Source organism: Ursus arctos, unplaced genomic scaffold (assembly GCF_023065955.2).
Source record: "Ursus arctos isolate Adak ecotype North America unplaced genomic scaffold, UrsArc2.0 scaffold_8, whole genome shotgun sequence".
Classification (NCBI taxonomy): domain Eukaryota; kingdom Metazoa; phylum Chordata; class Mammalia; order Carnivora; family Ursidae; genus Ursus; species Ursus arctos.
In genome coordinates, this window is record NW_026623100.1 from 72748143 (window position 1) to 72771495 (window position 23353).

Consider the following 23353-nt stretch of genomic DNA (forward strand, 5'->3'; position numbering starts at 1 on the left):
GCTGAGATCATGACGTCAGTTGAAATCAAGAGTTGGATGCTTACCTGACTGAGCCAACCAGGTGCCCCTGATTATCTTTCTTTATCAATGAAATATATAGTACCAAAATGATCATATCTATATATCTATATCTAGATTTATCTGTGTATCTGTATCTATGTTTAGATATCCTACATTTCAGGAATTTTGTTTTCTGGCTAACTTTGCTGTAACTTAATTCTTTTTTTTTTAATGTGTTTCTTAATTTTCTGGGACCTGAACTATCATTCAACTACTAGAACAAGGCCGTTGGAAGATTAAAGAACCTGTTCTACAGAAATCTGGGTCTGAGATGGGGCTTGAAGTCAACTCTTACAAGACTTCTAAGCTTTTCCCACTGAACTCTTTGGCCTCCATCAACAAAAAGGGCTGTGTCAGAAATAGCCCTCAAGAGCCTCTTCTTCATCTTGAAGAACAAGTTGATGGGATTTAAGAAGAATTTGGAGTCATTGTGGTTTTGGTGGCCCTATAACACAGGTCTTGAACTTTCCACTCAATTCAAACACACACAAAAAGTGTTTCTCATTGATTATTGTTGATCTTGAAAGAAGGATGACAAACTGCCTGCTAATAAATAAACCACAAAACCCAAAAGTAGTAACGACTCTCCAAGCTGTTTTTAACATCCTGATCAATAACCAGAATAATAGTAGTCCCACCTGACTAATGCATCTATTTCAAAGCCACAAATACATTTTCAGAGACCAAAGAAAAGAGGAGTACTTGTTGGAGGAGGTCATTGGGAGGACATGACTGCCATTTTACCTGTGAATTGGACCTGTGCAATCTGAGAATTCCCACCTCCTACCCTATCCTTAGAATGTATGTTCAGCCCACTGTTCCCACAGTGGGAGCCATTTTCAAGGATGCAGTCTTAAGAGATCAATGTATTGTTGAGACCAGCTGTATGGTATATATGCCTGAACCTCATTAATGCCTCTACATAAACTTTTAAGATTCTGGCAGCAGGATGCAGAGATATCATCTTGTGGTGCCCATGTTAAGCCTGGGATATAAGTTTCCTTGCTTATTAAACCCACCACATTCCAGTCTGGAGTGGCCTGTCTCTTTGGTCTCTCCCTGCCTTTTGTGTATGGAGCTGGCTTGTGAAGCAACAGTACTGCAATTTCCCCATCTGTGCTATGAGCTTCTACACATGTGCTTTCATGACTCTTCCTTTATGGGGAGGCATCCTAGCTTCATACGAATAGACTCAATGGCTTAAACCCAGATTTCTATTTTTTTCTTTCATTACTTTTTACTGGGCATGTAACTTAACCTCTTTGTCTGCTTAAATCTTTCCATCCTGCTGGGAGGGACTGTGAGAGTATTTTTATAGAGCCTTTTGTAATCTGGAGATGAAATGTGCTATGTAAAGCCACTACCAAGTTGTCATTAATCATAACCAGGACTTAAGTCAGCTGTCAGTATTGCAAGGAGGAGCAAATCTACAGGGTGAAATGACAATCCCTTCATGAGCTCTACAGTGCACAGAACTTGCTGATACTAATACTGCAGCTAGCCAAAGAGCGGAAAATCAAGATAATGACTGCAGGGGAACGGAAGGACATCAGCAGGCTGGGTCAGGAAACAAAGTCTTCATTAAGGAAAGAATAATTTGAAAGAATCTGAATAACTGGAGGCCTTTGTGAAGGTAGAGCTGCAGAATCCTTCCTGTCTGTAACTGGCCCTTTGAGAACCTAAACGATATTCACATGTATGGACACGTGACAGGAGAAAACAGTTACTTCAGAGTCTCCTGGAAAGCTCACTGTATCTTGACTGCTCACTCAGATACAAATTCTGCCCTATCTCTTTAAAGTGTTTTGTACCTGGAACATCAGAAGTGCTCGGTATTCTGAAGCAGCAAAATGCTGTTCATGTTGGTCACCACAGGCTTAAGGATAAAGCACATAGCATTGCTTCCACAAATAGGGGAATGCAAAACAGTGTGCCTGCCTCTCTCCACCTGAGCTGATGGAAAATACCTTTGCTTTATTTTTTCCACCAGAAAAATAGTTGGAGGATTCTGGAGCTCACTCAGTTTTATCTTTGGAAATAGACTTGATTCTAGTCCAGACTTTGTTTTTTGACCATTGCCTCCAAAGAAAAAGTCATTACACAGCTACGGTAGAACATTCATTCCCTGGATCTTTTTATAGAATTCACTGGGGCAAAGGTTTTCTCGTCAAACCAGATGATTAGAATGAGCACAGAAGAGGCTGGAAACTGTTCTCCAGACTGTGGCTGCACACGCACATCAGATTTTCACAGTATGTATTATTCTTTGACTTCCCCTGACTTCTTCCTCTCCCACCAGCTGGCTTGCTTGGTATTTAGGCAGCTGAGCTTCAGCAGCTCAGATTTCCTCCTTCTGCTTAGAAGGCTCTAAGCCTCCTCAGCATAGCTCCATCTTTTTATTATGTGGGGTTGACCAGCAGTTATGAAAGAATGCTCTAGATCTCCCTAGGGAAATAAACAGGGGAGAGTGCATGCTAATCACCATTATGATATCTCAGTTCTTCCCATTATTTTCCTATTCCTAGTTTAAGCTGAACTATTTTAGGATACCTCTGGAGGCAGCTTTGCCAGCAGAATGACCATAGAGGACACTAACAACAGGTGGTGTTTGTTGAAAGTTTAGCTGCTATCTGGTGCTTCAGCAGGCATTTAACATACAGTATCTCATTTAAAACATAAGCAAACTCTGAAGGGTGGAGAGATTAAGAAGCTTTCTCAGGATCACACACCTAGGATGTTTCCAGGATTCATGCCTAGGCTTGTACATCCTACATTTTAAAAAAATAATTATGCTATTTGCTATTAGTAATGTCAACAATAACATCATCAGGAATCCTCAGGCTATGAGGCTGGTCACATTCTCCTCTTTGTGTTAGACAGTGGATACAATTAAAGCATCTCAAGATTAAAAAACCAACAAACTTAACAAAATGGTTAAGACACTAGTGTATTAAGGTAACTCTGGATGCTGCTCTTGGCGTTTAGCAATTTTATCTTTACTTTCTTATTTAGCTATGCATGGTAGCAGGTTCAAATATTTCCCCTTGCTTGGGATATAATTTCCAGAGGGTGTTCTTTGCAAGAGAACTGAACTCAATGCCATTAAATAGCAATTACCATGAACTCTTGCTTCTGCGGCATCATATTTAACAGGACTTCACAGGAGTCTGTCATAATGATGTGAAATGGAGTTTTGGTGTTTGTTTAATTCCAAAAAGTAAGCATGTGCTTTTAAAAATCCACCAAAGAGTGTTTAATAACATTGTTCTCGTCTCCTGTGAGCAGATGATGCTGATTTTAAAGAGATAATGCACCTGCAAAGAAAACACAATTGCAGGACAGGAAGCTCAGGTTGGAGAGAAGGAGAGCTGTAGCATTACGTAGTTGGGGTACCCCGTAGCTTCCCAGAATACTGAACAATACATTTCACGCTTTCTTATTTAAGCAACAAATTGGCACCAAAATGAAACACAAGCCTAGAAAATGAAAGGAATCTATTGAACATGTCATTTAAGAGATGTCCTTTTATGTGTAATTCAGTGGTGAGTAAGGGTGTCCTCTCTGATCTTGGTGTTGATTTCGTGCCTGTGATGATCCAATGTCCTGCTGAAATGTTCCCCAATTTATGGGTGAGGAAGGCTCATGTTCTCATGATTGTGAGTTCAATCTTCTTCCAAGCTGCGTGGTAAGTTGGGAACTATTTCTCAAAAGCAGATTGCTTACTTATATGAGTAAGGTATATGGTTATTATCCAAAATTTGAAGGGACTTCTGCTCTGATACATGTTAAAAGATGCTGAGTTATAAGGGCATATATCAGAGCCATTTTCACTGAGGGCAGGGTTAGTCTGAGTATCTTCTATTGCTCTGGGACCCATCGAGGGCCATCAGCTTTTCAAATTACTTGGTAAAATGATCAAAGTAGAATATACACATGTGGTGTATCTTTCCTCTTTATCTAACGATGTCTACCAAACACCACTTTTTTTCTAAGCAACTTTCTGCTCTCTGTTCCATGACTATAATGTCTTTGATGGAATGAATCAGCATGATGTCCAACAGGATTGTGAGAGGTTGGGGAGTTGACACAGAATTAATTGTGTTGGTACAGAACTGGGGAGTTGACAATCTAGAAAAGTTATACTTTTGTTTCCCACCAAGTGAAAGTATTCTTTGTTTATGGGAATGGATTAAAATGCATTTGTTTTATCAATCACTGCAAACTAGGTAGTGATAACTCCACTAAGGTAACAACCTGGCAAGAAGCTGCAATAGGCATTATTACCAATTTCCTAATTCCATCTATGTTTTGCACTGGCCAAACTAGAGTTGAATAGGGGATATGTTAGGAATCATTACACATGTGTCTTTTCAATATTTTATGGTGGCATTTTATGGTTCCCCCAGGAATCAAATATTTCTTTTGAGTTATATTTTGGTAGGGATGGGGTAATGTCAATGCTTTCATTTGGTCTTTCAAATCATAGTAGTTCTTTCTTGATAGGTCAATATCCATATGAGGTTCTGCAAGTTGGAATCAGTATTGGGATTCTACACATTGTTGAGAATATTTATTCCAAATATAAACTTATGAGCTGAAGTATTAACCATGAAATAAGGTGGACATCAGCGAAACTCTATTTGAATAAAGGATCAAGGGAAAATAATCTGTGGTTGTCACCATTATATTGTCTAGCTATTTACTCTATTATCTTATTGAATCATCATGATGATTAAAGATGATAGAGGAGGAAGAGTTTATTTATTTATTTATTTATTTATTATTTAAGTAGGCTCCATGCCCAACGTAGAGCCCACCATGGGGCTTGAACTCATGACATTGAGATTAAGATCTGAGCTGAAATCAAGAGTCAGATGCTTAACTGACTGAACCACCCAGGGACCCTGAGAAAGAGCTTTTTAAATATCAGTTTCTTCTCCCAACACAATGTTATAAATCTCTTGAAGGCAACTAGGAGGAAGGAAACTAGATAATCTTAAGAAATATTTGTCAAAACTTGACATGTTCTATAATACATGGAAAAAGGACATACTTAAAGAGAGAGTTTAAATCTCATGTGTTCAACTCATAGAGCTAGTAAAGGGCTGACATTACTAGCTGCATGACTTTGACACATCAGTGAATTCATCCAAATGTTAGTTACTTCATTTGCTGGGTTGTTATAAGAAAGTGATGAACATCAAGTACTCAGTGTCAAACAAAGCCCCTGGCACAGTAGATGACAGATTATAGATGATGTTATTATTGGTAAACTGTTGCAGGAAAGACCTTTACATTCACCAAAATTATCAAGATCAAAGATTTTGCTGCTTTTAAATATTTGGTCAAATACTCGTATACTATTCTCTGGGAACATACTACCTCCATGCAGATCTCCTTTCTCCGTTCTCCCTTCTTCTCTTGATGTTCTTTCTTCTGCTGATAGATTATGACTTTCTTTTTTATTCAGTGTTCTCTGAGAGCATGCTTGGTCTTCACTAGATGAGGGGTCCTGGAGAATTAAAGTCCCAAGAATGACTCTAGACAATGAAGATGGGGAGTTGGTGGATTAAAGTTCTGGCTTCCTTGCCTGTCAGTGGGACAATTCTGAGATGTATTTTACATTCTAATAGAAAGTCCCCAGTGGGTTTGTGCCTTGTGCTATTCAGTAGTGCACGTTTATTGGCCTCTCTCCCATTTATAAGTCACTTGTCCATCTCTCACATCACTTATTAGGACCACCTTTCAAATATACTTCTTGAACCCAAATTCTTGCCTCAAAATCTGCTCAAAATACGAGTCCTGCCTGATCATCCTACTCTGTCTTATTCTTTAAAATCTAGTGGAGATGATCAGTCTCATTTGTAACATAAACATTTTACTGGTTTTACTTCAGAAGATCATTTTATCTACAAGCTCAAAATGAACTTTATCATCACCTTATACTGATGCTATCATACTTCAGAACAGGCATTGATCTGATGAAATTACTTCTTAGTACGATCACTGGAGGCAAGATGAAGGTTTTGTTTAGTCCAAAGAAACTAGTGGAAAAGAGATCAGTTTGAGTCTTCTACATTCTTGGCAGAATACCCATGAAAGGACCTGAATTAGGGCTGTGGTTGTGGACATGTGGATTAGGGACGACAGATAGGATAGAAATCCAAGAAGTCGAATCCATAGTAACAGTACCCTGTCTTTTCTTTACTCTGTATTCCAGAGTTCAGATTTTACTCTACAGAACCAAGCCCCTGGCTTAGGAGATGGAGGATGCTCAAAATTGTAAACCTGTACAGTATTTGCAATGGCATTGAGCCTCAGCACTCAGCGAGGCAGTGTGATACAGAAGAAAGAGCTGTGGCTGGTAAAGCTTTTATACGAGGAAGCTGAAACAACAGAGAGGAAGTGGTATACTCAAAGTCAAGCATCTTGAGGTGGGGGTGGGGAGATGAGGTGAGGTCTTTTATTGGCTCCTGGTACTTTGTTCTGTCCAGGACTCTGTGTCAATGGATGATCAGATCAGCGCTGATCTCTAGAGAGAACTTGGATCTTCAGCCTTCATTTTTCTTCTTTTTGGATTGTATTTACTAGAACATTACTGGTCACGATGTGTTATTTCCTTTTTACCTATTATTATTATTATTAATTTAAAATGACTTTTATTTAGCAGTTCATGAAAGTGTTATACTCCATACTGATTCATTGATGATAACATATAAACCTGCTTTTTGTCTTGTGCTATTTTATTTCTCTAAGAGAAATACACTATATTCTTTGAATCTTACAACCTCCTAGAAATGAAAGTGGAATAGTTATTTTCCCTATTTTACAGATATGAAGACTGAGTAAGAGAGAACACATTTTGTTGGGAAAACATCTGGAGTGGGAGACTGCCTGATTGGAATTTGGATTCTGCCACTTGTCCTGGGCAAATTTCTTAGCCTTCTTGTGACTCAGTTCTCTCATTTGAGGATTAGATGAGGACTAAATATATCAATGTAATTCAAAGCACTCAAAAGAGTGTCAAGCATTATTATCATTCCACCTATAGTTGTTGAGGAAGCAGTAACTTAAAAGGTCAAAATCTTATAACCAAATGCAAATGCAGATTTTAAATAGTACACTTTAAAAATATAGAGCCCAGGCCCATGTTTACCCTCTTCAGTGAGTGGATCAAGTGAGAGACTATTTCTTATTGGTTGGGGTGGCTTCTGTGTGAAGTTTCTCTGTTAGCATGTGTGGGATCCTTTGCAGCATAATCATTGGCCAGATGAATTGCTGTATTCTTTTTTTTTTTTTTTTAAGATTTTTTAAATTTATTTGAGAGAAAGAGCACAAGCCAGGAGGAGAGGCAGAGGGAGAGGGAGAAGCAGACTCCCCACCTGAGCAGGGAGGCCAACGCAGGGCGCTATCCCAGAACCCTGGGACCATGACCTGAGCCAAAGGCAGGTGCCCAACGCACTGAGCCACCTAGGGGCCCCTGTATTCTTTTCTTTTCCTTTTTCTTTTTTTTTTTTTTTTTTTAAGATTTTATTTATGTTTATTTGAGAGAGAGAGAACACAGGCTGGTTGGGGGCAGAGTTAGAAGCAGACACCCCACTGAGCAGGGAGCCCAATATGGAGTTGGATCCCAGGACCCCGAGGTCATGACCTGAGTGAAGGCAGAATGCTTAACCAGCTGAGCTACCCAGGAGCCCCGAATTGCTGTACTCTTTTCAAGTGATTCAGCCAACCCACTCCCCCAAATGTTAACAAAGCATCAATTTCCAGTCACTTCCCAACGGTGCTGCCATTACGTACCATTTCAGGAAGAGAGCTTACAGGGAGCAATATACAATTGTTTTCAGGAATTAGATGGCTGTATTTGAACTTGAAAGAGATCTCTCTCCTTCTGTCTCTGTCTCTTTCTTGCATATAGAGCAAAGTGTTATGGATGTGAGTTGAAACATTACCTATCGATGTGAAATTTACGGAGAGAATTTTAATAAGTATGCATATATTTCAAGTGTCATTTATTGATGAAAACATAGAGATAAATTATTTGGAACTAATTTGCACAGTTTGTGGTTTGATGGTGGGAAATTAACAGCAAAAATATGGAGTCTTCTTAGTGTAAATCTATTTTTGATCTTAGGAGTATCTTTTGGTTTACCTCGTGTTGGTAAATGTATAAATCTCACCATTTGTCATCACAAAATATAGACTATGTCTGGAAAGTTGTATTGGAGGATGATAGACTTTTTCTTTGAATCAGTGAAAATGATTTTATTATGGTAGAGACAAGATTTGTCTTATTTTTATGAACACATTACATTTTTATTTAAGCTTATGGATTTGGACTTTTTTCTTTGGAGTCATACCTTTTATTAAACTGACTTGATATTATTTTGTGGATTATTTCTCCCTTTAATATTATGGTGAAGTCCTTTTGCTCTAAACTCTGCAACTGCTACTTATATTTCTAATGGAATATTAGAGTACTTGGAGGCTTCTAGAGTTTCTCTTACGGGAATTGTCTACTATTAAAAGACTGAATTGTTGGTCTTGCAGGAGAGGAGTTCAGTTGTGTTATGTGTTACAGTTTAATATCCATCTCATAAAAACTGCTGAAAATCAATCTTCAACATGCAAATACTTTGGATTTTAGGCATTAGTTTGTGAGACATCTGTATCATTTTTGGCAGTTCTCTTTTATACAATAATGGCAAATTGATATCAGTTGTTATATTATTTTTCTATTTCCTTAAAATTTTTGGAGTATTACATTGGTTGTCTTGAGATTTAGTCTTGAATTTGCCTTTAGTTCACTTTGGTGACCTACTTAACCTGTGTGTCTTGGTGTCTTTATAAAATGAAGAGAGGAAAGGGGTTTGGTCAGACCAGCACATATCAAAGATTTCTTTTCTATTTTGTGTTCTGATCTTACCAATGGTATATTTTGGACTACGTTTGGCAGACTTAAGTTGTTATGATATAATGGAATTGTTGAGGACGGAAAGGAGGATGAATTAGAGGAAATGCCCCAGGTCAGATGGAAGCTCAGCAATTAAACTGTCTATAAAGGAATATTTAAATAGAAGCTACTTGGTGGTGCTATACATGGGCCAAACTGGCTTGGCAAAAGTAGGTAAAGTATAGTAATATGTCACCAACAGAATTGGGGAGGGTAGGTGGGGGTAAATTCTAAGAGGGAGCAATGCAGAGAAAAATCACAGTCAGAAGGTCATACTTAGGGCTGGGTGATAGAGAAGTATGGCTTTGGATGAGTGGGCACAGAAAGAGGCAAAAGCAAAAGGGTCTAGTCACAGGGGGATGGGCTGGAGGAGGATGAGATAAAAGATAGCAAATGTTGCAACTGGGAATCTACAGGGCTGTCTGAAGCTCCTCTGTCATACATACATTGGGTCTGCTGGCAAAAAATATTAATTTTAAGCTCTACCAACTTTAGGTGTCATTGTGTTTAAAAGTAAGCATGTCTTCTTAGGATTGCGAATGAAAAGAGAGGGGAAGAGTGATCAGAACCACCATGCATTAGGTGCCACATCTCCTTCTGCAAGACCTTAGTGCTTTTTTTTCTTTATTTCTACCAGCCAGAGAGAATCAGAGAAATGATGGAGGAGGAGGATAAGTACTTAAGGAAGGAGATTTTAGAAACTGAAAGGATCTGTTTTAGCTAGGTTGAGAAAGATGTTTCCTTGGTTACAGATCTTTATATGTGGTAGAATTATGGTGAAAACACTTTAAGGAAAATTACTTGATTGCTGGAAGGTATCAGAGTTTTTCAACAAATATTTCATTGAATAGAATGGATTGAGCACCTGCTATGTGCAAAGCTTTGAACTGAGTACTCTGGGGGGTATGAAAAATTATACTTCATTGTTCTTGTCCCTGAGGAGTTCATACTAGAGATGGAGAGACAAAGCAAACCAAACAATAATTAAATGATAAACTAAGATTTAAATATCCATATAGAATGCTGTGGTATCCAGAGGGATTTCCTCCCTTTACCTCTCAGTTTGGGTCAGTTGAGAAATATGTCAAATATAATGCATATTAGGGCAATAGATTACCTTTATTTCTAGGAGATAAAGGCTGGACTGAAGTACATGCAGTTTAGCATAGATCCCAGTAGGTAGCCTGACATTAAAGTCTAGAATTAGACTTACACTCTTAGCTACACAGTGCCTCTTTCCCCATGGAACAGAAAGGAACTCTCTTTGTGGGAGAGCTCATTTCTAAGAAGAAAAGAGAGGAGCTGAGCCTGTAATTATGAATTTATTCTTCCCTACTTTGCCCTGAGATGAAGTGAATAGGGGTAGAGAGATGTCAATAATTAAACTCTTTTCTTGGGAAAGATTCACCCTGAGTGGGAAAAAACATTTGCCTTAACCAAGGGTATCAGTATAAGAAACAAAGGAAGTTTATGCAAAGTGCTGAAGAAGGGGCCATGCTTTAGGTGCTAGAGATAGAAAGGATTCTTGGGCCAGAGTGTGTTGTGAGAGTTTTGTGGAAGGGAAAGGATTTGAGCTGGCTTTTCAGTGGTAATAACTTTTATTTAGCATAGAGAGGATCCTGCTGGTGGCAGTGGTGGGAATGATGTGGGCAAAGTGTTGAGAATAGAAGAAAGGATGTGAACACCAAAGTAAGATGATGGCAATGGGAACGGAAAGAAACAGTAGAGGTAGGAAATAAGGAGATGCTATTGAAGGGAGAAAATAGCTTAAGGGCAGGGGCCCATGTTCTCATTCTCCTTTGGTGACCTTAGCGTGTCAATTAACCTCTCTAGGTCTTTCTCAGTTTCCTTATCTGCAAAATGGGACAGTTTGGATAGGTAGGCTTCTCGGGTTTCGGTTAATTAGCATGGCCCACCTTGCTGGGAGAGGCTATTAAGATTATCAGGTAGAATCAGAAAAGTGAAGACCAGAACAGATGTATGGAATTATCCTTCTATATTCCTGAGAGATATAGAGATAGAGAAGCCTTTCAGTAGGCAGTAGAATTCTCTGAGAATGAGGTTGTGTTGTTTTCTGGGAGCTAGTGACATCTATGGGGGGGAACTGCCTCCATAGCATATTATGTAAACTGAATGGGGTGGGGGGTGAGGAAGCTCAGTTCAAACCCTTTTGGCTTTCAGGCCCAGATCCAGGTAAGGAGAGCTGGGTGTAGACCCTGAGCCACATCTGAAATGGCAGAGAGCTAGAAGGGATACTACGGAAGTCTTATTTCCTTCCCTCTCCCCATGCCAGCCCACTGCAAAACAGATTTGTCTTGGGTTAAGGAGAGATTTTTCTCTTGCATTCTTAAGTTATGCACTGAGAACATTCTTTGGATCGCTTGCTCTTTCCAAATTCATAAACTGACTAAAATTTTGCATGTTTAAGGTAGGACTGAGCTTCAGTATCCTTACTATATTCTCCTAAATCATCAGTCTCATTACTTTTAGTGCACGTTGGTGAGATTTTATTACACATTTTAAAAAAGCTATCTTTTATCTCAGATTTTAAAATGCACATATATTCCAAGTGGGTCTCATTCTAAAGAAGAGACAAAGGGGCTAGGTGAGGGGAAAATAATCCACAAAATAGTTATTTTCAAACATGATAAAATTTAATACTGTGTGCATGCATAGTCCACGGTACTTTTAATATGGATTGATGCCTAATTTAGCTCAATTGCAAACAAATAACAATGCCTTATTGATGTGCAGCACGGAGTGCTCTGATAAAGCTGGCTTCACTGTGTTTATAGTTCATTCATTCATTTGTTCGTTGTCAAATATTTAGTGAGCCCCCATTAGCACTAAAGCCTGTGTTAGGTGCTGAGGATACAATGGTGAGCAAAATAGTTGAAATTTCTGCCTTTCTGGAGTAGTTTCAGGATGGAGTGGGGGGGGCAATGCGAGCAGCTCTTATAAATACATAATTTTAAACCATGAGACTTGCTATAAAGGAAAGTACAGACGTTTCAGTAATTTTTGATCAAGATGACAATGGATTTCCAAGGCCTGAGAATGCAGATACCTGTGTTCCATCCTCACTGTGTCAGGGCAGAGCTCAATCCTTGATCCCTCTTCTAGAACATCCTACCTTGCCTTTCCCTCTTCTGTCAGGGAACTCCTGTCATCCCTGCAGGTCCAGCTCAAACATCAGTGTCTTGTTAGATGGTGAGACATGGTTACTTTGAGCCGAGAGTGAAGATTGCCACTCCCAGTTTATTTCCAGCTGTTCCTCTAATAACTGAGTGACCTTAATATAGGCAGTGACCTGGCTCTGTGCTGACCTCTTTCTCTGCTCCCCTTCACACAGGCATCTTTGTAAGCCATATTCAGTTCATCTGAAAGCTATAACAGGTTATTGAAGTATAAATTAAAAATGAGTGAGGTGATTGCCTTAAGTCATTTATGGCTGAAATTAAATGTCTCAGAGTCCTGCTCCTTGGCTCTCAGGTTTTACTGTAGGATTTCAACAAGGGCTGGGGGTGCGAGGAGTGGCCTCTCATGCCCATGAGCTTCAGCACACCCCAAATTGTCGTTTTAGTTCTGGCTTACGGTGAATTTTTATTCTGACTTCCCTGTACTAGGTTTGTATATGTGCCCAATATGTGCCCAATAAATATCTGCAAAACTAGAAGAAGAAAAAAAAAGAAAAAGAAAAAAATTAAATGGCCAAGAAATGACAATGGGGGAAAACATCACATTTTTGAAAAAGCTGGTTAATAGCCAGGAGTTGTGTTGTCCTCAGGAAAAGAGTTTCATTTCCCCATCACAGGAAGATGGGACCACAGTCCCAGGACCCGAAGGGTTGGGAGAGAGTACCCAAACATGGACAGACTCTAGCTTACCAACTCAGGTTGAGAGTGTGTTTCCTAAGGGCTAGAGAATTCTGTCTTGTGCTAAGGGATCAGGCTTGACATAATCAGCCTTTTCAGGGTTAGGGTGGTGGGGGTGAGAGGTGTGAGTCACTCAGGACCTTACTTAACAAGTATAGACACTTTTCTGTGAAAACAAGTTTTATTCTGGAGGTGAAGACACTAATGTATCCTGAAGCAGGGGTTGAGTTGGGATATGGAATGGGGGAAAGGTGAGGGATTGGTTTTTAGTAGTTTATAAACTGGCTTCTTGCAGCTAAGCTCCAGCTGTTTTCTTGGGGTTTATTTTTCTTGGGATTTCAGATACAGCTCAGCTGCATGGGAAGTGTGTTTTCAGTACTACCTGTGAGGGAGTGACCAAATGAACAAGGTTCCACCAGACAACAGCTGTTGTAAAACTAGCTTAGAATTTTCTCAGCAAGCCTTACCATTTTGTCTTTTGCTAAGCTTCTCTCTTTACCCTCTTTCTCTCCTTCACTGCCTTCATCTCTCTCTATCTCCCTTTTTTCTCTCTCTCTTTTGTCTCCCACCCTTTTTTCCTCTCCCCCCTCCCGCCTGTTTTTCTGTCTCTATTTCTCCCTCTCTGATTACCTTCGTCAGTGCTGCATGATTAAGAGCCCAGGCAGTGAGCATCACGACGCTGCTTCTGCCATTCCTTCCAAACCACTGAGTGCTGAGCTATCATTTCCTAGAGAGCAAGCGGGCTGAGTGCTGCATTGCAGTAGAACCATTTAAAGAACCTGAGAATACTGTGAGCGCATGTCATTCTCCCAGCCATTCACATGGGGGTGCCAGGCAGGGGGTATTTGGATTTCAGGGAGCTCTGTTCACTGATACAGTGGAAATGAGGACTCACTCTATGCTGGTTGCAGGTCCAAAGTGTATATAGCTGCTTGTGGTTTGGAGATTGCACAGGGTGGCTAGAGATAGGATCCTGTATTGTTCCTACTCCACGAATAGAAAGGAGCAGCAGGTCAGAGGAGGTGCCTTGGCCATTTGTGTTGGGTTGTGTCTTTAGCCTCCTAGAAGGCACACCCTGGATGGCCTGAGCAGGTGTGAGTGCTGGGGCAAGACTAGTAGAATCACTTCAGCATCTTGTTATTTGTCCATGTTTATTAGGAACCTACTATGCAGGAGATGCTGCTCTGGACAATGCTGGAAAGAGACAAAGGAATTAAAATTGGTCCTTGTGACTTTCCATTTGAGGAGAAAGGCAGAGTAGGTTTTAACTAAAGCTGCAAGTGCTCAGTACCCAGCATGGGGTGTTCCTGAAATGGGAAGGAGTCAGGAGGAGGAAGAGTATGTGGAGAGGGCTTCCTGGAGGAGATAAGCCTGGAGGCAGAGGTCAGAGGATGAGACCTACTAGGCCACCTGCAGACCTAGAGCTAAGGAGGTTTCTTCCCTGAGGAGGTTGGCACTGCAGGAAGAGCTTTAATCATTAGCCCCAGTAATTCAGGAACCTCGTGCAAATGAGGCAGTATTAGTTCAAAGGACAGGCAGAGAGATTTTGGTAAGCAGGGGAGGAAAACTTTAATTCTGCCCTTCCAGGTTCTTTGTCTGAACTAATAATTAAGTTGATGTGAGACAACAGGAGAAAAACAAATTTAATTACATACAAATGGGAGCCCCATGAGAATGTGAGAGGCTCCCCAGTAGTCAGGCAAATGCAGTGAATATGCCCTCTTGAGCAAGGAGAAGAGGGTACAGTTTGGGGACTTCAATGGGGAGGAAGACAATCCACAGAAAGATGGGAAGAGCTAATGCTTGATGAATGTTAGCTGTGCCATGGGGAGAAGTCTTTTTGATGTTAAAAAAAAAGTTATCTTTGGTGATAGCTCTCTTTCAGGTATAGGCTTCCTATCTAAATTGTTTTAGGCAGTTAAAGGAGAGGTAAAGAAAAGTTCTTCTTGAGTTTGTTGGGCCTTGATTGTCTTCAGCTCAAAATAATCTATATGCCAAAGTGGCACATTCTGGGGTGGCTTGCCCTAAACCCCATGAGTTCCCTCCTCTGAAACGTCTTTGGAAGTTTCACATATTCAAAGTTGTGCTGGTCAGCTGCTCCATTATTTCACTGAATTAAATCTCTTAGCCTTGGAAATAAGTCAGTTTAGTTTAACAGTTGTGTTTCATCTTAAGTGGTGGTGATAACTGCTGGACTCTCAAAGTTAGGTTTATATTGCTCAAGAAATCAGGTATTTAATGAGGCATTTCTATGGAAACAAAAGAAAAACATGGTTAATGATTAGAGCAAATTAGAAAACAGTTTCTGCGCTCTGAGGGTAACCAGTCCAGAAGACATCTAGATGTCAGGCTCAAAGCATCCTTAGATAGAATGAGGGCAGGCAGTGGCAATCCAAACAGATTTTCCTGGTTTGCGTTTAAATGTCTCTGGTGATCTTTCTGAGTGGCCCACACAGCAACAGGCACAAAGATTATCTACTCATAAACTGTTGTGGTGATTTCTCTGAAGTTTATATCAAGTTGTCTAAATTTAGTTTGTATGGGTTTGAGAAAAGGGCAGTTTTAGTTCTTAATGCTTCTAAGTCAGAAGGTTGGAAGAAAAATTGGAAACATTAGTTTGGAGAGCTGTAGCCAGATATTGAAGGAAACTAGTTTAGTTTACTGGTAGAAAACAAAACCTTAAAGACAATTGACAGAACTAGAATCTATTATCTACAAATGTGTATTATAGTTTCTACTGAAACATAATTTTTCTCTCTATAATCACACCTATTTCTATCAAAGATGACCATAATAAGACTAATTTATTACAAATTAAGTCATTTCAATAAATTTGAGCTGATTATGTAAGTGCAGCAAGAATAGCAATTAACCATATAGAATTTTAGTCTGTTTTGCTGGAACTTTCTATAAGGAATCTGTTTGAACTTCTAAAAACCTCTCTATGTTAAGAAGCCAATCCAATGACTTGCCATTAGACTTTACCTGCAGTACCTATAGATTTAATTCGTCTCTTCTTGAGGGCACCAAAATATCCTGAGGTTCTCGTACCTACTGCCCTCATACTCAACTGGTAAGGCTGCTGGGAACTCTGTAAGAAAAATACCAGGGCGATTTTTCCAAAGGGCTTTATTGGCTCCATAAAGTCAATGTTAGTTCCTTAAAGTTGCCTGGTCACGTCTGAGTCTCTGAATGTCTCTCTCAAACATGACATTCCAGGCAAAGCCTTGGTAATATAACAAATGTTTCCAATTGTGTCCTGTTAACAAGGAGAACATGTTCTTATGTAAGTAACTATATCGCCATGAAAATATAAGAATACTCACTGAGAGTTTCTGCATTCTGGAAATCTCAGGTAGGGAGAAAAATATAAATGTTTCATCTTGCTCTAAATAATAAGTAGATTAAAAGAAAAGAGAAAACATTTCTTTAAATCTGGAAAAACAGAATATTAAAGAACCAGCAATATTTCAAACAAATAGTCATAAAAATTATAATCATCCTCCTTAATTCATCTAGTCCCATGTAATTAATTCTTGCTGATATTGATTTTTAAGAAACTTTACAAAGTCATCAGTTTCTCCATTAGGATTCTGTGATTCATACCTGATTCAGTGGTATGATCTGAAAGTTATCAGAGACCTGCATTCTAGAGTACAGATCCTTCCTTTCCATGAATCTTCTTGTAGATGAAGCATTTTTGCAAAAGCATCAGAGTAAAACAGTAACAGTAACAAAAGACTTAGAAATGGCCACAATTAAAGATCTGATGAGAGTTTATCACAATGTAATCAACAAAGAGATCTGTTTATTTCTGTGACACATAACAATTAAAGATAACTTGAATTAAGACTGATAAACTTATACCAGGTACAATTTAATGCAATTATTCAGTGCAATTACATTTAATTCAAGCAATATTTATTGAGCAATATCTCTGTGCAGACTTGCAGACAGTACAGGGGTAAGTACAGCCCAGGCCCTGTGCACAAGGAGCACAGTCTTGGTAGAGAAACTTATGCCCAGTGGACTGTGAGAGGGGCTGGAACCGAAGTATGGGGCTGTTGAAAAGATGAGGGTGTGGGGGACAGCAGATCTCTGGTCCTTCCTTCCTGGTTGCTGGTCTTTAGTAAATCATTTAACCTTAGGGATTTTTAGTTTCTTTGTATGTAAAATGAAATTAAGGATGCCTTTTCCTCTCTTGATAAGGGAGTTTGAGAATCAAAGGGATTAGTAGGTCTGAAAGCGTTTAGTCAACTACAAACTGATGCACAGATGTACATCATTACTGCGCCTGCGAATAGTGACATTATTAGCAATGCCTTAGCCTTATCCATGGTTTATGATTAAATTGTGGTCACCTCTAGCACCTAACTTCAAAGCAGGTATCTTTTAACAAGCACTTTAATAGCCTACTTTGAATTACCTATAAGGTCTATGCAAAACAAAATTGGATTTCTTTGAAGAGATTCTATTACATCTTTTCAGTAATTTAAGATGGCCTTTTCACATAATTTAGTTTGAATTTATGTTGTGTTATATGTTGTAGGTGCAAGATAAAAGAAACAAATTTTCGTATGAAACAGTTTTACAGGTACTAGAGAGGGGAGGAAGAGAGGAAAGGAGGGGGATGGTTAAAAAAGATGAAAAGAAAGAACATTGGTGCATGAAGCAAATTATAAGCAATAGCAGAGAGATCCTAGACCAGAGTCAGGAGACCAGGGTTCTGGTCCTACTCTGCTTCAAGCACTTGTTACTTGACCACATCTCTTGCCTCTTCTGAATCTTTTTTTTTTTGGCGGGGGGGGGGGGGGGGAGGCTAAGAGAACAAATGGTAGGGCTTACAATTTTTGCCAACTCAAAAACTCATGATTCTAAATGTAAAGGGAAAGATAACTTCAAGCCATAATAACGAACATTTGATTGTCTAATATGGAGAGCTTAGGCTGTGAATAAGAGACTCTGAATTTCAATCCAAGTTCATTTAGTTTCTTGGGTAAGTTTCCTGTTCGGCATTCTGAACATTCCTCTGTTCAGACTGGATATAATTATGACTTACTGAGTGCGTCCCAGAAGAGCCATGAGTTAATGTCTTTGAGACAGCCTGAACTGCTCAGATGAAAGGTGGCTCGAATAACTACATGGTTAGATGAGCCTGTTTGGAAGCTGCTGGGTTTGGAGAAATGCTGCTTCAGAAATGTTATTTGAAAAAGGCAGAGTAGAGGACAGGGTGCCAGCACCAAATAAGATACGAAAGGGAGAAAGTAAATCTACTGGAAAAGGAACAGGAAAGGTAAGGAGGCAACAATACTGCAAAAAAACCCCCACAAAATCCCAAAACACAACTTATCTTGGTGTTTCACAAACAAAAGAATGTGAATATGTTGCAGTCAAATCAACATGTGATATTGTTGGCATTCTTTCTTAAGGATGTTTAAAAGTCTTAAATGATAGAAATATTTATAGAGTGTCTAGCTAGCATTTTCACTGCTGAATAAATTTTGCTGCCAGATATTTCTTTTGTATGACTCTGGCCATTTTATTCTGTAGAGACTATGCTTCTAACTTTAACAAGTTTGCAGTCTACCAATCAAAGCAAAATGGCTCAAGTAAAGTTAGGTTGGATTAAGAGACATTTGTGGTATCTTCCTATCTATTGTGGTGGGTTATGAGCATTGTTTTTTACTCACTAATTAAAAGATTCCAACGATCCAGAAAGAGAGACTGTGTATCTCCTATACCCCAACATTGTATAAGGAACAATTTTAGCAATCAAAAGCTCATAAATGGTTAAGTGCGTAAGTTATTTAAGTCCAATCCTCTGGCCATGAAGTAAAACTAGAAATAAGAACAAAAAATTAACAAAAATTTCTGGTCTCTAAGAATGACAAACTATACCAAAACAAAACCAACTTTCTCAGGTAGCACTAGCCAGAGAATAAAAACTTAAATTATATACTGTGCAGAAATTAATAAGGAGAGTACAACATATAAAAACAGAATAAGACTAGGGTTATACACAGAGAAAATCAATTGCATTTATTACATTTATTAGTAAAGAAAAGAAAAGACAGCTAGAAAGTAGTCACTAACTTTCTACTGACCCAGGATTGCGAAAGATTCATTACAAGAAAATTACAAATGGTGGATGCCACTTGGATGCCAAAATTAAGAGGCTGTTAAGTGGTAAAGCCAAATCATAGGTCCTTGTCCCTAGACACCATGTTCCTGTCAATACATCCTCGGTCTCTCTTTAGTTATGGCTGGATGTTCATTTAAATACTTTGATCCAACTGGACTAAGTATAGAAAAACGGTTCTGTTTTCTATCTTTATGAGAGGGGCAATGTCTAGGCTAACTCTCTGATGCTATTGAGAAGAGGTATATATGGAAGGCTAGAAGCCATGATTGTCATAGTGTTGGAATGACCATTTACTATCACGTCTGCATTATAAATACTTCCAGAACTCTTGAGAGAGAGAGTGGCCACATTGGCCTCAAATAAGAAGAGTATTTTCTCCTCTGTTAATTTTTTTTTCATGAATGTTGTTCATCCAGGAAATGGATTATCAGAACATTGCTCCTGGCTAGGATGGTGTATGCCTGTTGCGGAGGGAGTCCTCACTCTTAACCAGGCCTTATTCTTTAGGAAGCAGCAGAGCAAAGAGACGAAATGGAATTGTCTGCTCTCAGGGAACTCACAGTCCAGAAGGGGGCAGATATAAACAGAAGACTGTACTGCAGGGCAGAATGACACGAGCACTAAACAGATGTTCATCAGGGGTTTGAGAGATGAAAGCAATCAAGATTGCCTGGGGAATAAAGAAAGATTCAGGGAGTTGGCATCATAAATGGGTCTTTACAGATGAGAAAGATTGGATTTGGCCGAGAAGCAAGGTAAGTCAACAACTTGTGCAGAGTCTAGGTGTGACTCTAGAGACCATGCTACAAAAAAAGTGAGTACATTTGAGTTTCAATCTGTTAAGGTCAGGGTCAAGAATGGAGATGGGTACAGGTTCAGCTCTAGCTTCCAGCCTCTCCTGAGTGAGGCCTTTGGAAAATGGATTCTTTGCTTGCTATAGTCAGCCTATACATGTATGTCAGCAGCACCCTGGCTGGTCATTCGGGGCCTTTCTTGGCCCCTGTTTTTTATTTGAGAAGCTCTAAATCATACTCTGAAAACTTAACATCATTCCTAATCTCCACATGTAACTGTTCCCTGGGACCAGACAGATGAACTTTCTCTAGGTTACCCCAAAATTTTAATCTCCCAGTATAAGCATAGAATCATATGTTATAACACAATGATAAAATATCTGTGGGGATGGCTGAAGTGGAGGGGAGAAGGTTCTCTTGCTATCAGACACTCTTCTGCTGAAACTCACATAGGGGCACTTAGACAACCTGAATTTTGTTTATGCCTACTGGGCTCTGCATAAGACAACAGATGCTGGCAAATGACTCAGGTGCATTGCTGTGAAAGGAGCATTATGATTTCCTTAAGTATTATGTCCCTGTTTCATCAATGTGTTTGAAGGCCACACCAATGTGTTTGTTGGCCAGCTTATTTTGGCCTTTGTTGGTGGACAATCATTCATCATTCTGGCTCATATGTGGCGGAAATGCCTTTGCAGGGGGGTTTCCCCATTGGTTGGGCTGAATATTCAGATAATTTATGTGAAGTACAGGGGTTCACTTATTAAGGAAACATATGCTTATCTAGGCTACCTGATTTGTGAAAGACAGCCTGGACTCCCACTGTGGAGAAGTTTGAATACTACAGTAGGAAAAGGAATTTGGACATTCATTATATTGTAGGCCCTGGAAAATTTGCAAATAGGTAAGTTACCTCGTCAGACCTAACATTTAGGAATATTCTTTCATTCGGGAAACATTTAGTGAGTCCCTATTATGAGTGATGCCCTGTGGTAAGTATGGGGGATACTGAGGAAAAGAATAAGTTCCCGCCCTCAAGTTGTTCTCAGTCTAATTGGGAAGACAGACAAGTGAATCATGGTTTGCAGTTAGTATGTTGGGTATGCTTGTAGATGTTAGTAAACCTATGCACTGTATGAGCACAGAGGAGGGACTTCTGTGACGGATTGGGGGATCAGAGAAAGCTTTCTGGATGAGACAGCATCTAGGTCTTTGAACAGTAAGTAGGACTTAGGTGAATTCAAGAGGAGGAGCGAGCAAAGAGGAAGTCACAGGAGCACTCAGGGTCTGAGTGCCTCCTGGCATTAGTGTTAGGCTAACATAGATGTTGTGGAGGCAAGGGTACTGCCTAGGAAGCAGCAGTTGCATCAGTTCATGTTGGCAAGGGGGGTCAGCACTAGGACAGAAGTAGTGGGGTGGCCAGGAAAGGCCAGATGAGGACAAGAAAGGCAGTCAGCACCTTTCTCTCAACTATAAATACTGTTGTCTCTGATCTTCCATTTTCCCTTTCTTATCCTTTTTTGCTCTGTTGTTGTACCTCTGACTTTAGGCTAGCCGGTAAATATTGTTCACTGAAATTGCCACATAGGCTCCTGTTCTAGAACTTTCCTTAACTACCCAATTTGTAAAATTTTATAAACTCATATCATTTCTAGAAACAATTTCTCCCCCAAACCTCTTACAGTCCTCTTTGGCTGCTTCTCCAGCTGGTATCTACATGGACATATAGAGCTGTCTTCTCCATCCTTTATTTTGGGGTAAGTGAAACCCATTTCCAGTGCTTGCCAACTATTTTTCCCCCCTGAGCTTCTTATATGTTTGATGGTATTCATTCTAGGTCCTCAGTCTTGAGAGTCCTCATGCTGCATTCTCTGCCTGTTTTCAAAGTCTAATCTCAAGTAAGAATCTAAAATGTATGCACCCATATATTTATAGGGCCACCGCTTTCCCTATCTGTTCTCACTCAGAAATTATACAGGGGCTTTTAGGCGTCAGTCTGTAGATGTGAGATGAATAGGCCCCTTAATTTATGCTGTTAAGACAGTTTTCTGGTCCACCTATGATTTTTTGACCAGGTCAGTACTGCTGGTGAGAACATGGACTACTGAGGCCCTGAGATCAACTCGACCACTAATCCATGGTATCATCTGATAACTGTGCCTTCCTCCTTCTGGAACCTGATCTTTTTATCTCTGAAATGAGAGGGTTGTACTAGGTCTGGCTCACACCTTTGTGACATTCTGTAATTTACAGTGATTGCTTTCGAGTCTATCTAGCATCTAGAACAGGAAGTCCTGGCAAGTAACTTCTATCATATACAGATTTTCTTTGATCAGTGATATACATATGTGAACAGATGTACATATATAAAAAAAGAGTTGTCAGTCACATTGGGTTTATTCTGTGCATCAGTAGAGTGAGCATAGGATAGGTGGAGCCTCCCCCAAACCAACTTGTCCATTGATGATTGAAATTGCTTTAAGAAGAAACAAAATTTTCACTTTATAGAGAGATTGGCAATTAGCTAAGGAAGGGAGAGAGACTTCGGTGCCCGCATACAATGTAACTCATACCTGCTTAGGAGCCCCACTAATAGGGCAGGCCAGCTGGGCACTTTTCTAGAGCCCTAGTGTATAAGAGATCAGGGTGCTAAACATCACCAGAATAAAGTGGATGAATGTATTTCCACTCCCACTGACACTGACAATATTACCCAGTGGAAATTTGCATCACACTTTAACTAGGAGAAGAAGGAATAGCTCCACTGATTATCCTGCAACAAGGCAAGTGCATTCATCCTTGACATACAGTGTCAGCTGAAATTTTGAAACTTAATAATGCAAACCATGCTTCTATTTTTTTGGGAATGAATGATTTATTATGTTATCTGAATTCCATATTTTTAATATGCTTCTTGGAATGTGTTGAGTTTGGAAAATTACAAGGATGTAAACACAGGCAAGTGAGGAACTACTTTAATCATTCTTTTTTTCAGAAGTTGACTCTTTTTTAGGCATTTGAGATGGATTAGTAATTAAATCTGCTTATGTGTATAGTTTTTATTAGTAGAAAATTACTTCTTTACTTACTTCCACTAGAAAAACAGTGAACAAATATTGAAGGAACATTGGTTTGAAGGGGGTCCAAGGTTCTCCCATTTCTGTTTGTTTCTGACTTCTTGTGCCTGACAAGATGTGGTTGACAATAACAGAGCCACCTTGACCTAGAGTTCTCAGCAGCAGAACTGCCAAGGCCTGGAGTCCTTATCCTCCCTGTTTCCCGCTCAGCATCCTGCACTTAGCTGCTGCTTGTCAGGGCAACATTTCATCTTGACTAGGCTTTGATTTTCAGAGCATTCCAAGAGTCAGGGAATTCTTATCTGCCAACCTAATTTATCTTTAAAGTCTTAGTATTAGTCTATGTACTTTCCCTAAGCAGATGCTTTTCACAGCTAACTTGGCATAGGGCACTGTGAGGGAAGAAAGGTGAATAATACCAAGTCCTATACTCCTGGGGAGACTTACATTTC

At 39.6% G+C, this 23353-nt stretch overlaps 1 long non-coding RNA gene across 2 annotated transcripts in view; it reads left to right on the top strand.

The window, feature by feature from the left end:
• Positions 1-289: 289 nt before the first annotated feature.
• LOC123001989 (uncharacterized) overlaps positions 290-23353 on the top strand; it is a 520842-nt gene continuing 497778 nt past the window's right edge. For both annotated transcript variants that reach the window (XR_006411420.3, XR_008958225.1), the window contains exon 1: positions 290-2312. This is a non-coding gene — a long non-coding RNA (uncharacterized LOC123001989). The remainder of the gene's footprint in view (positions 2313-23353) is intronic.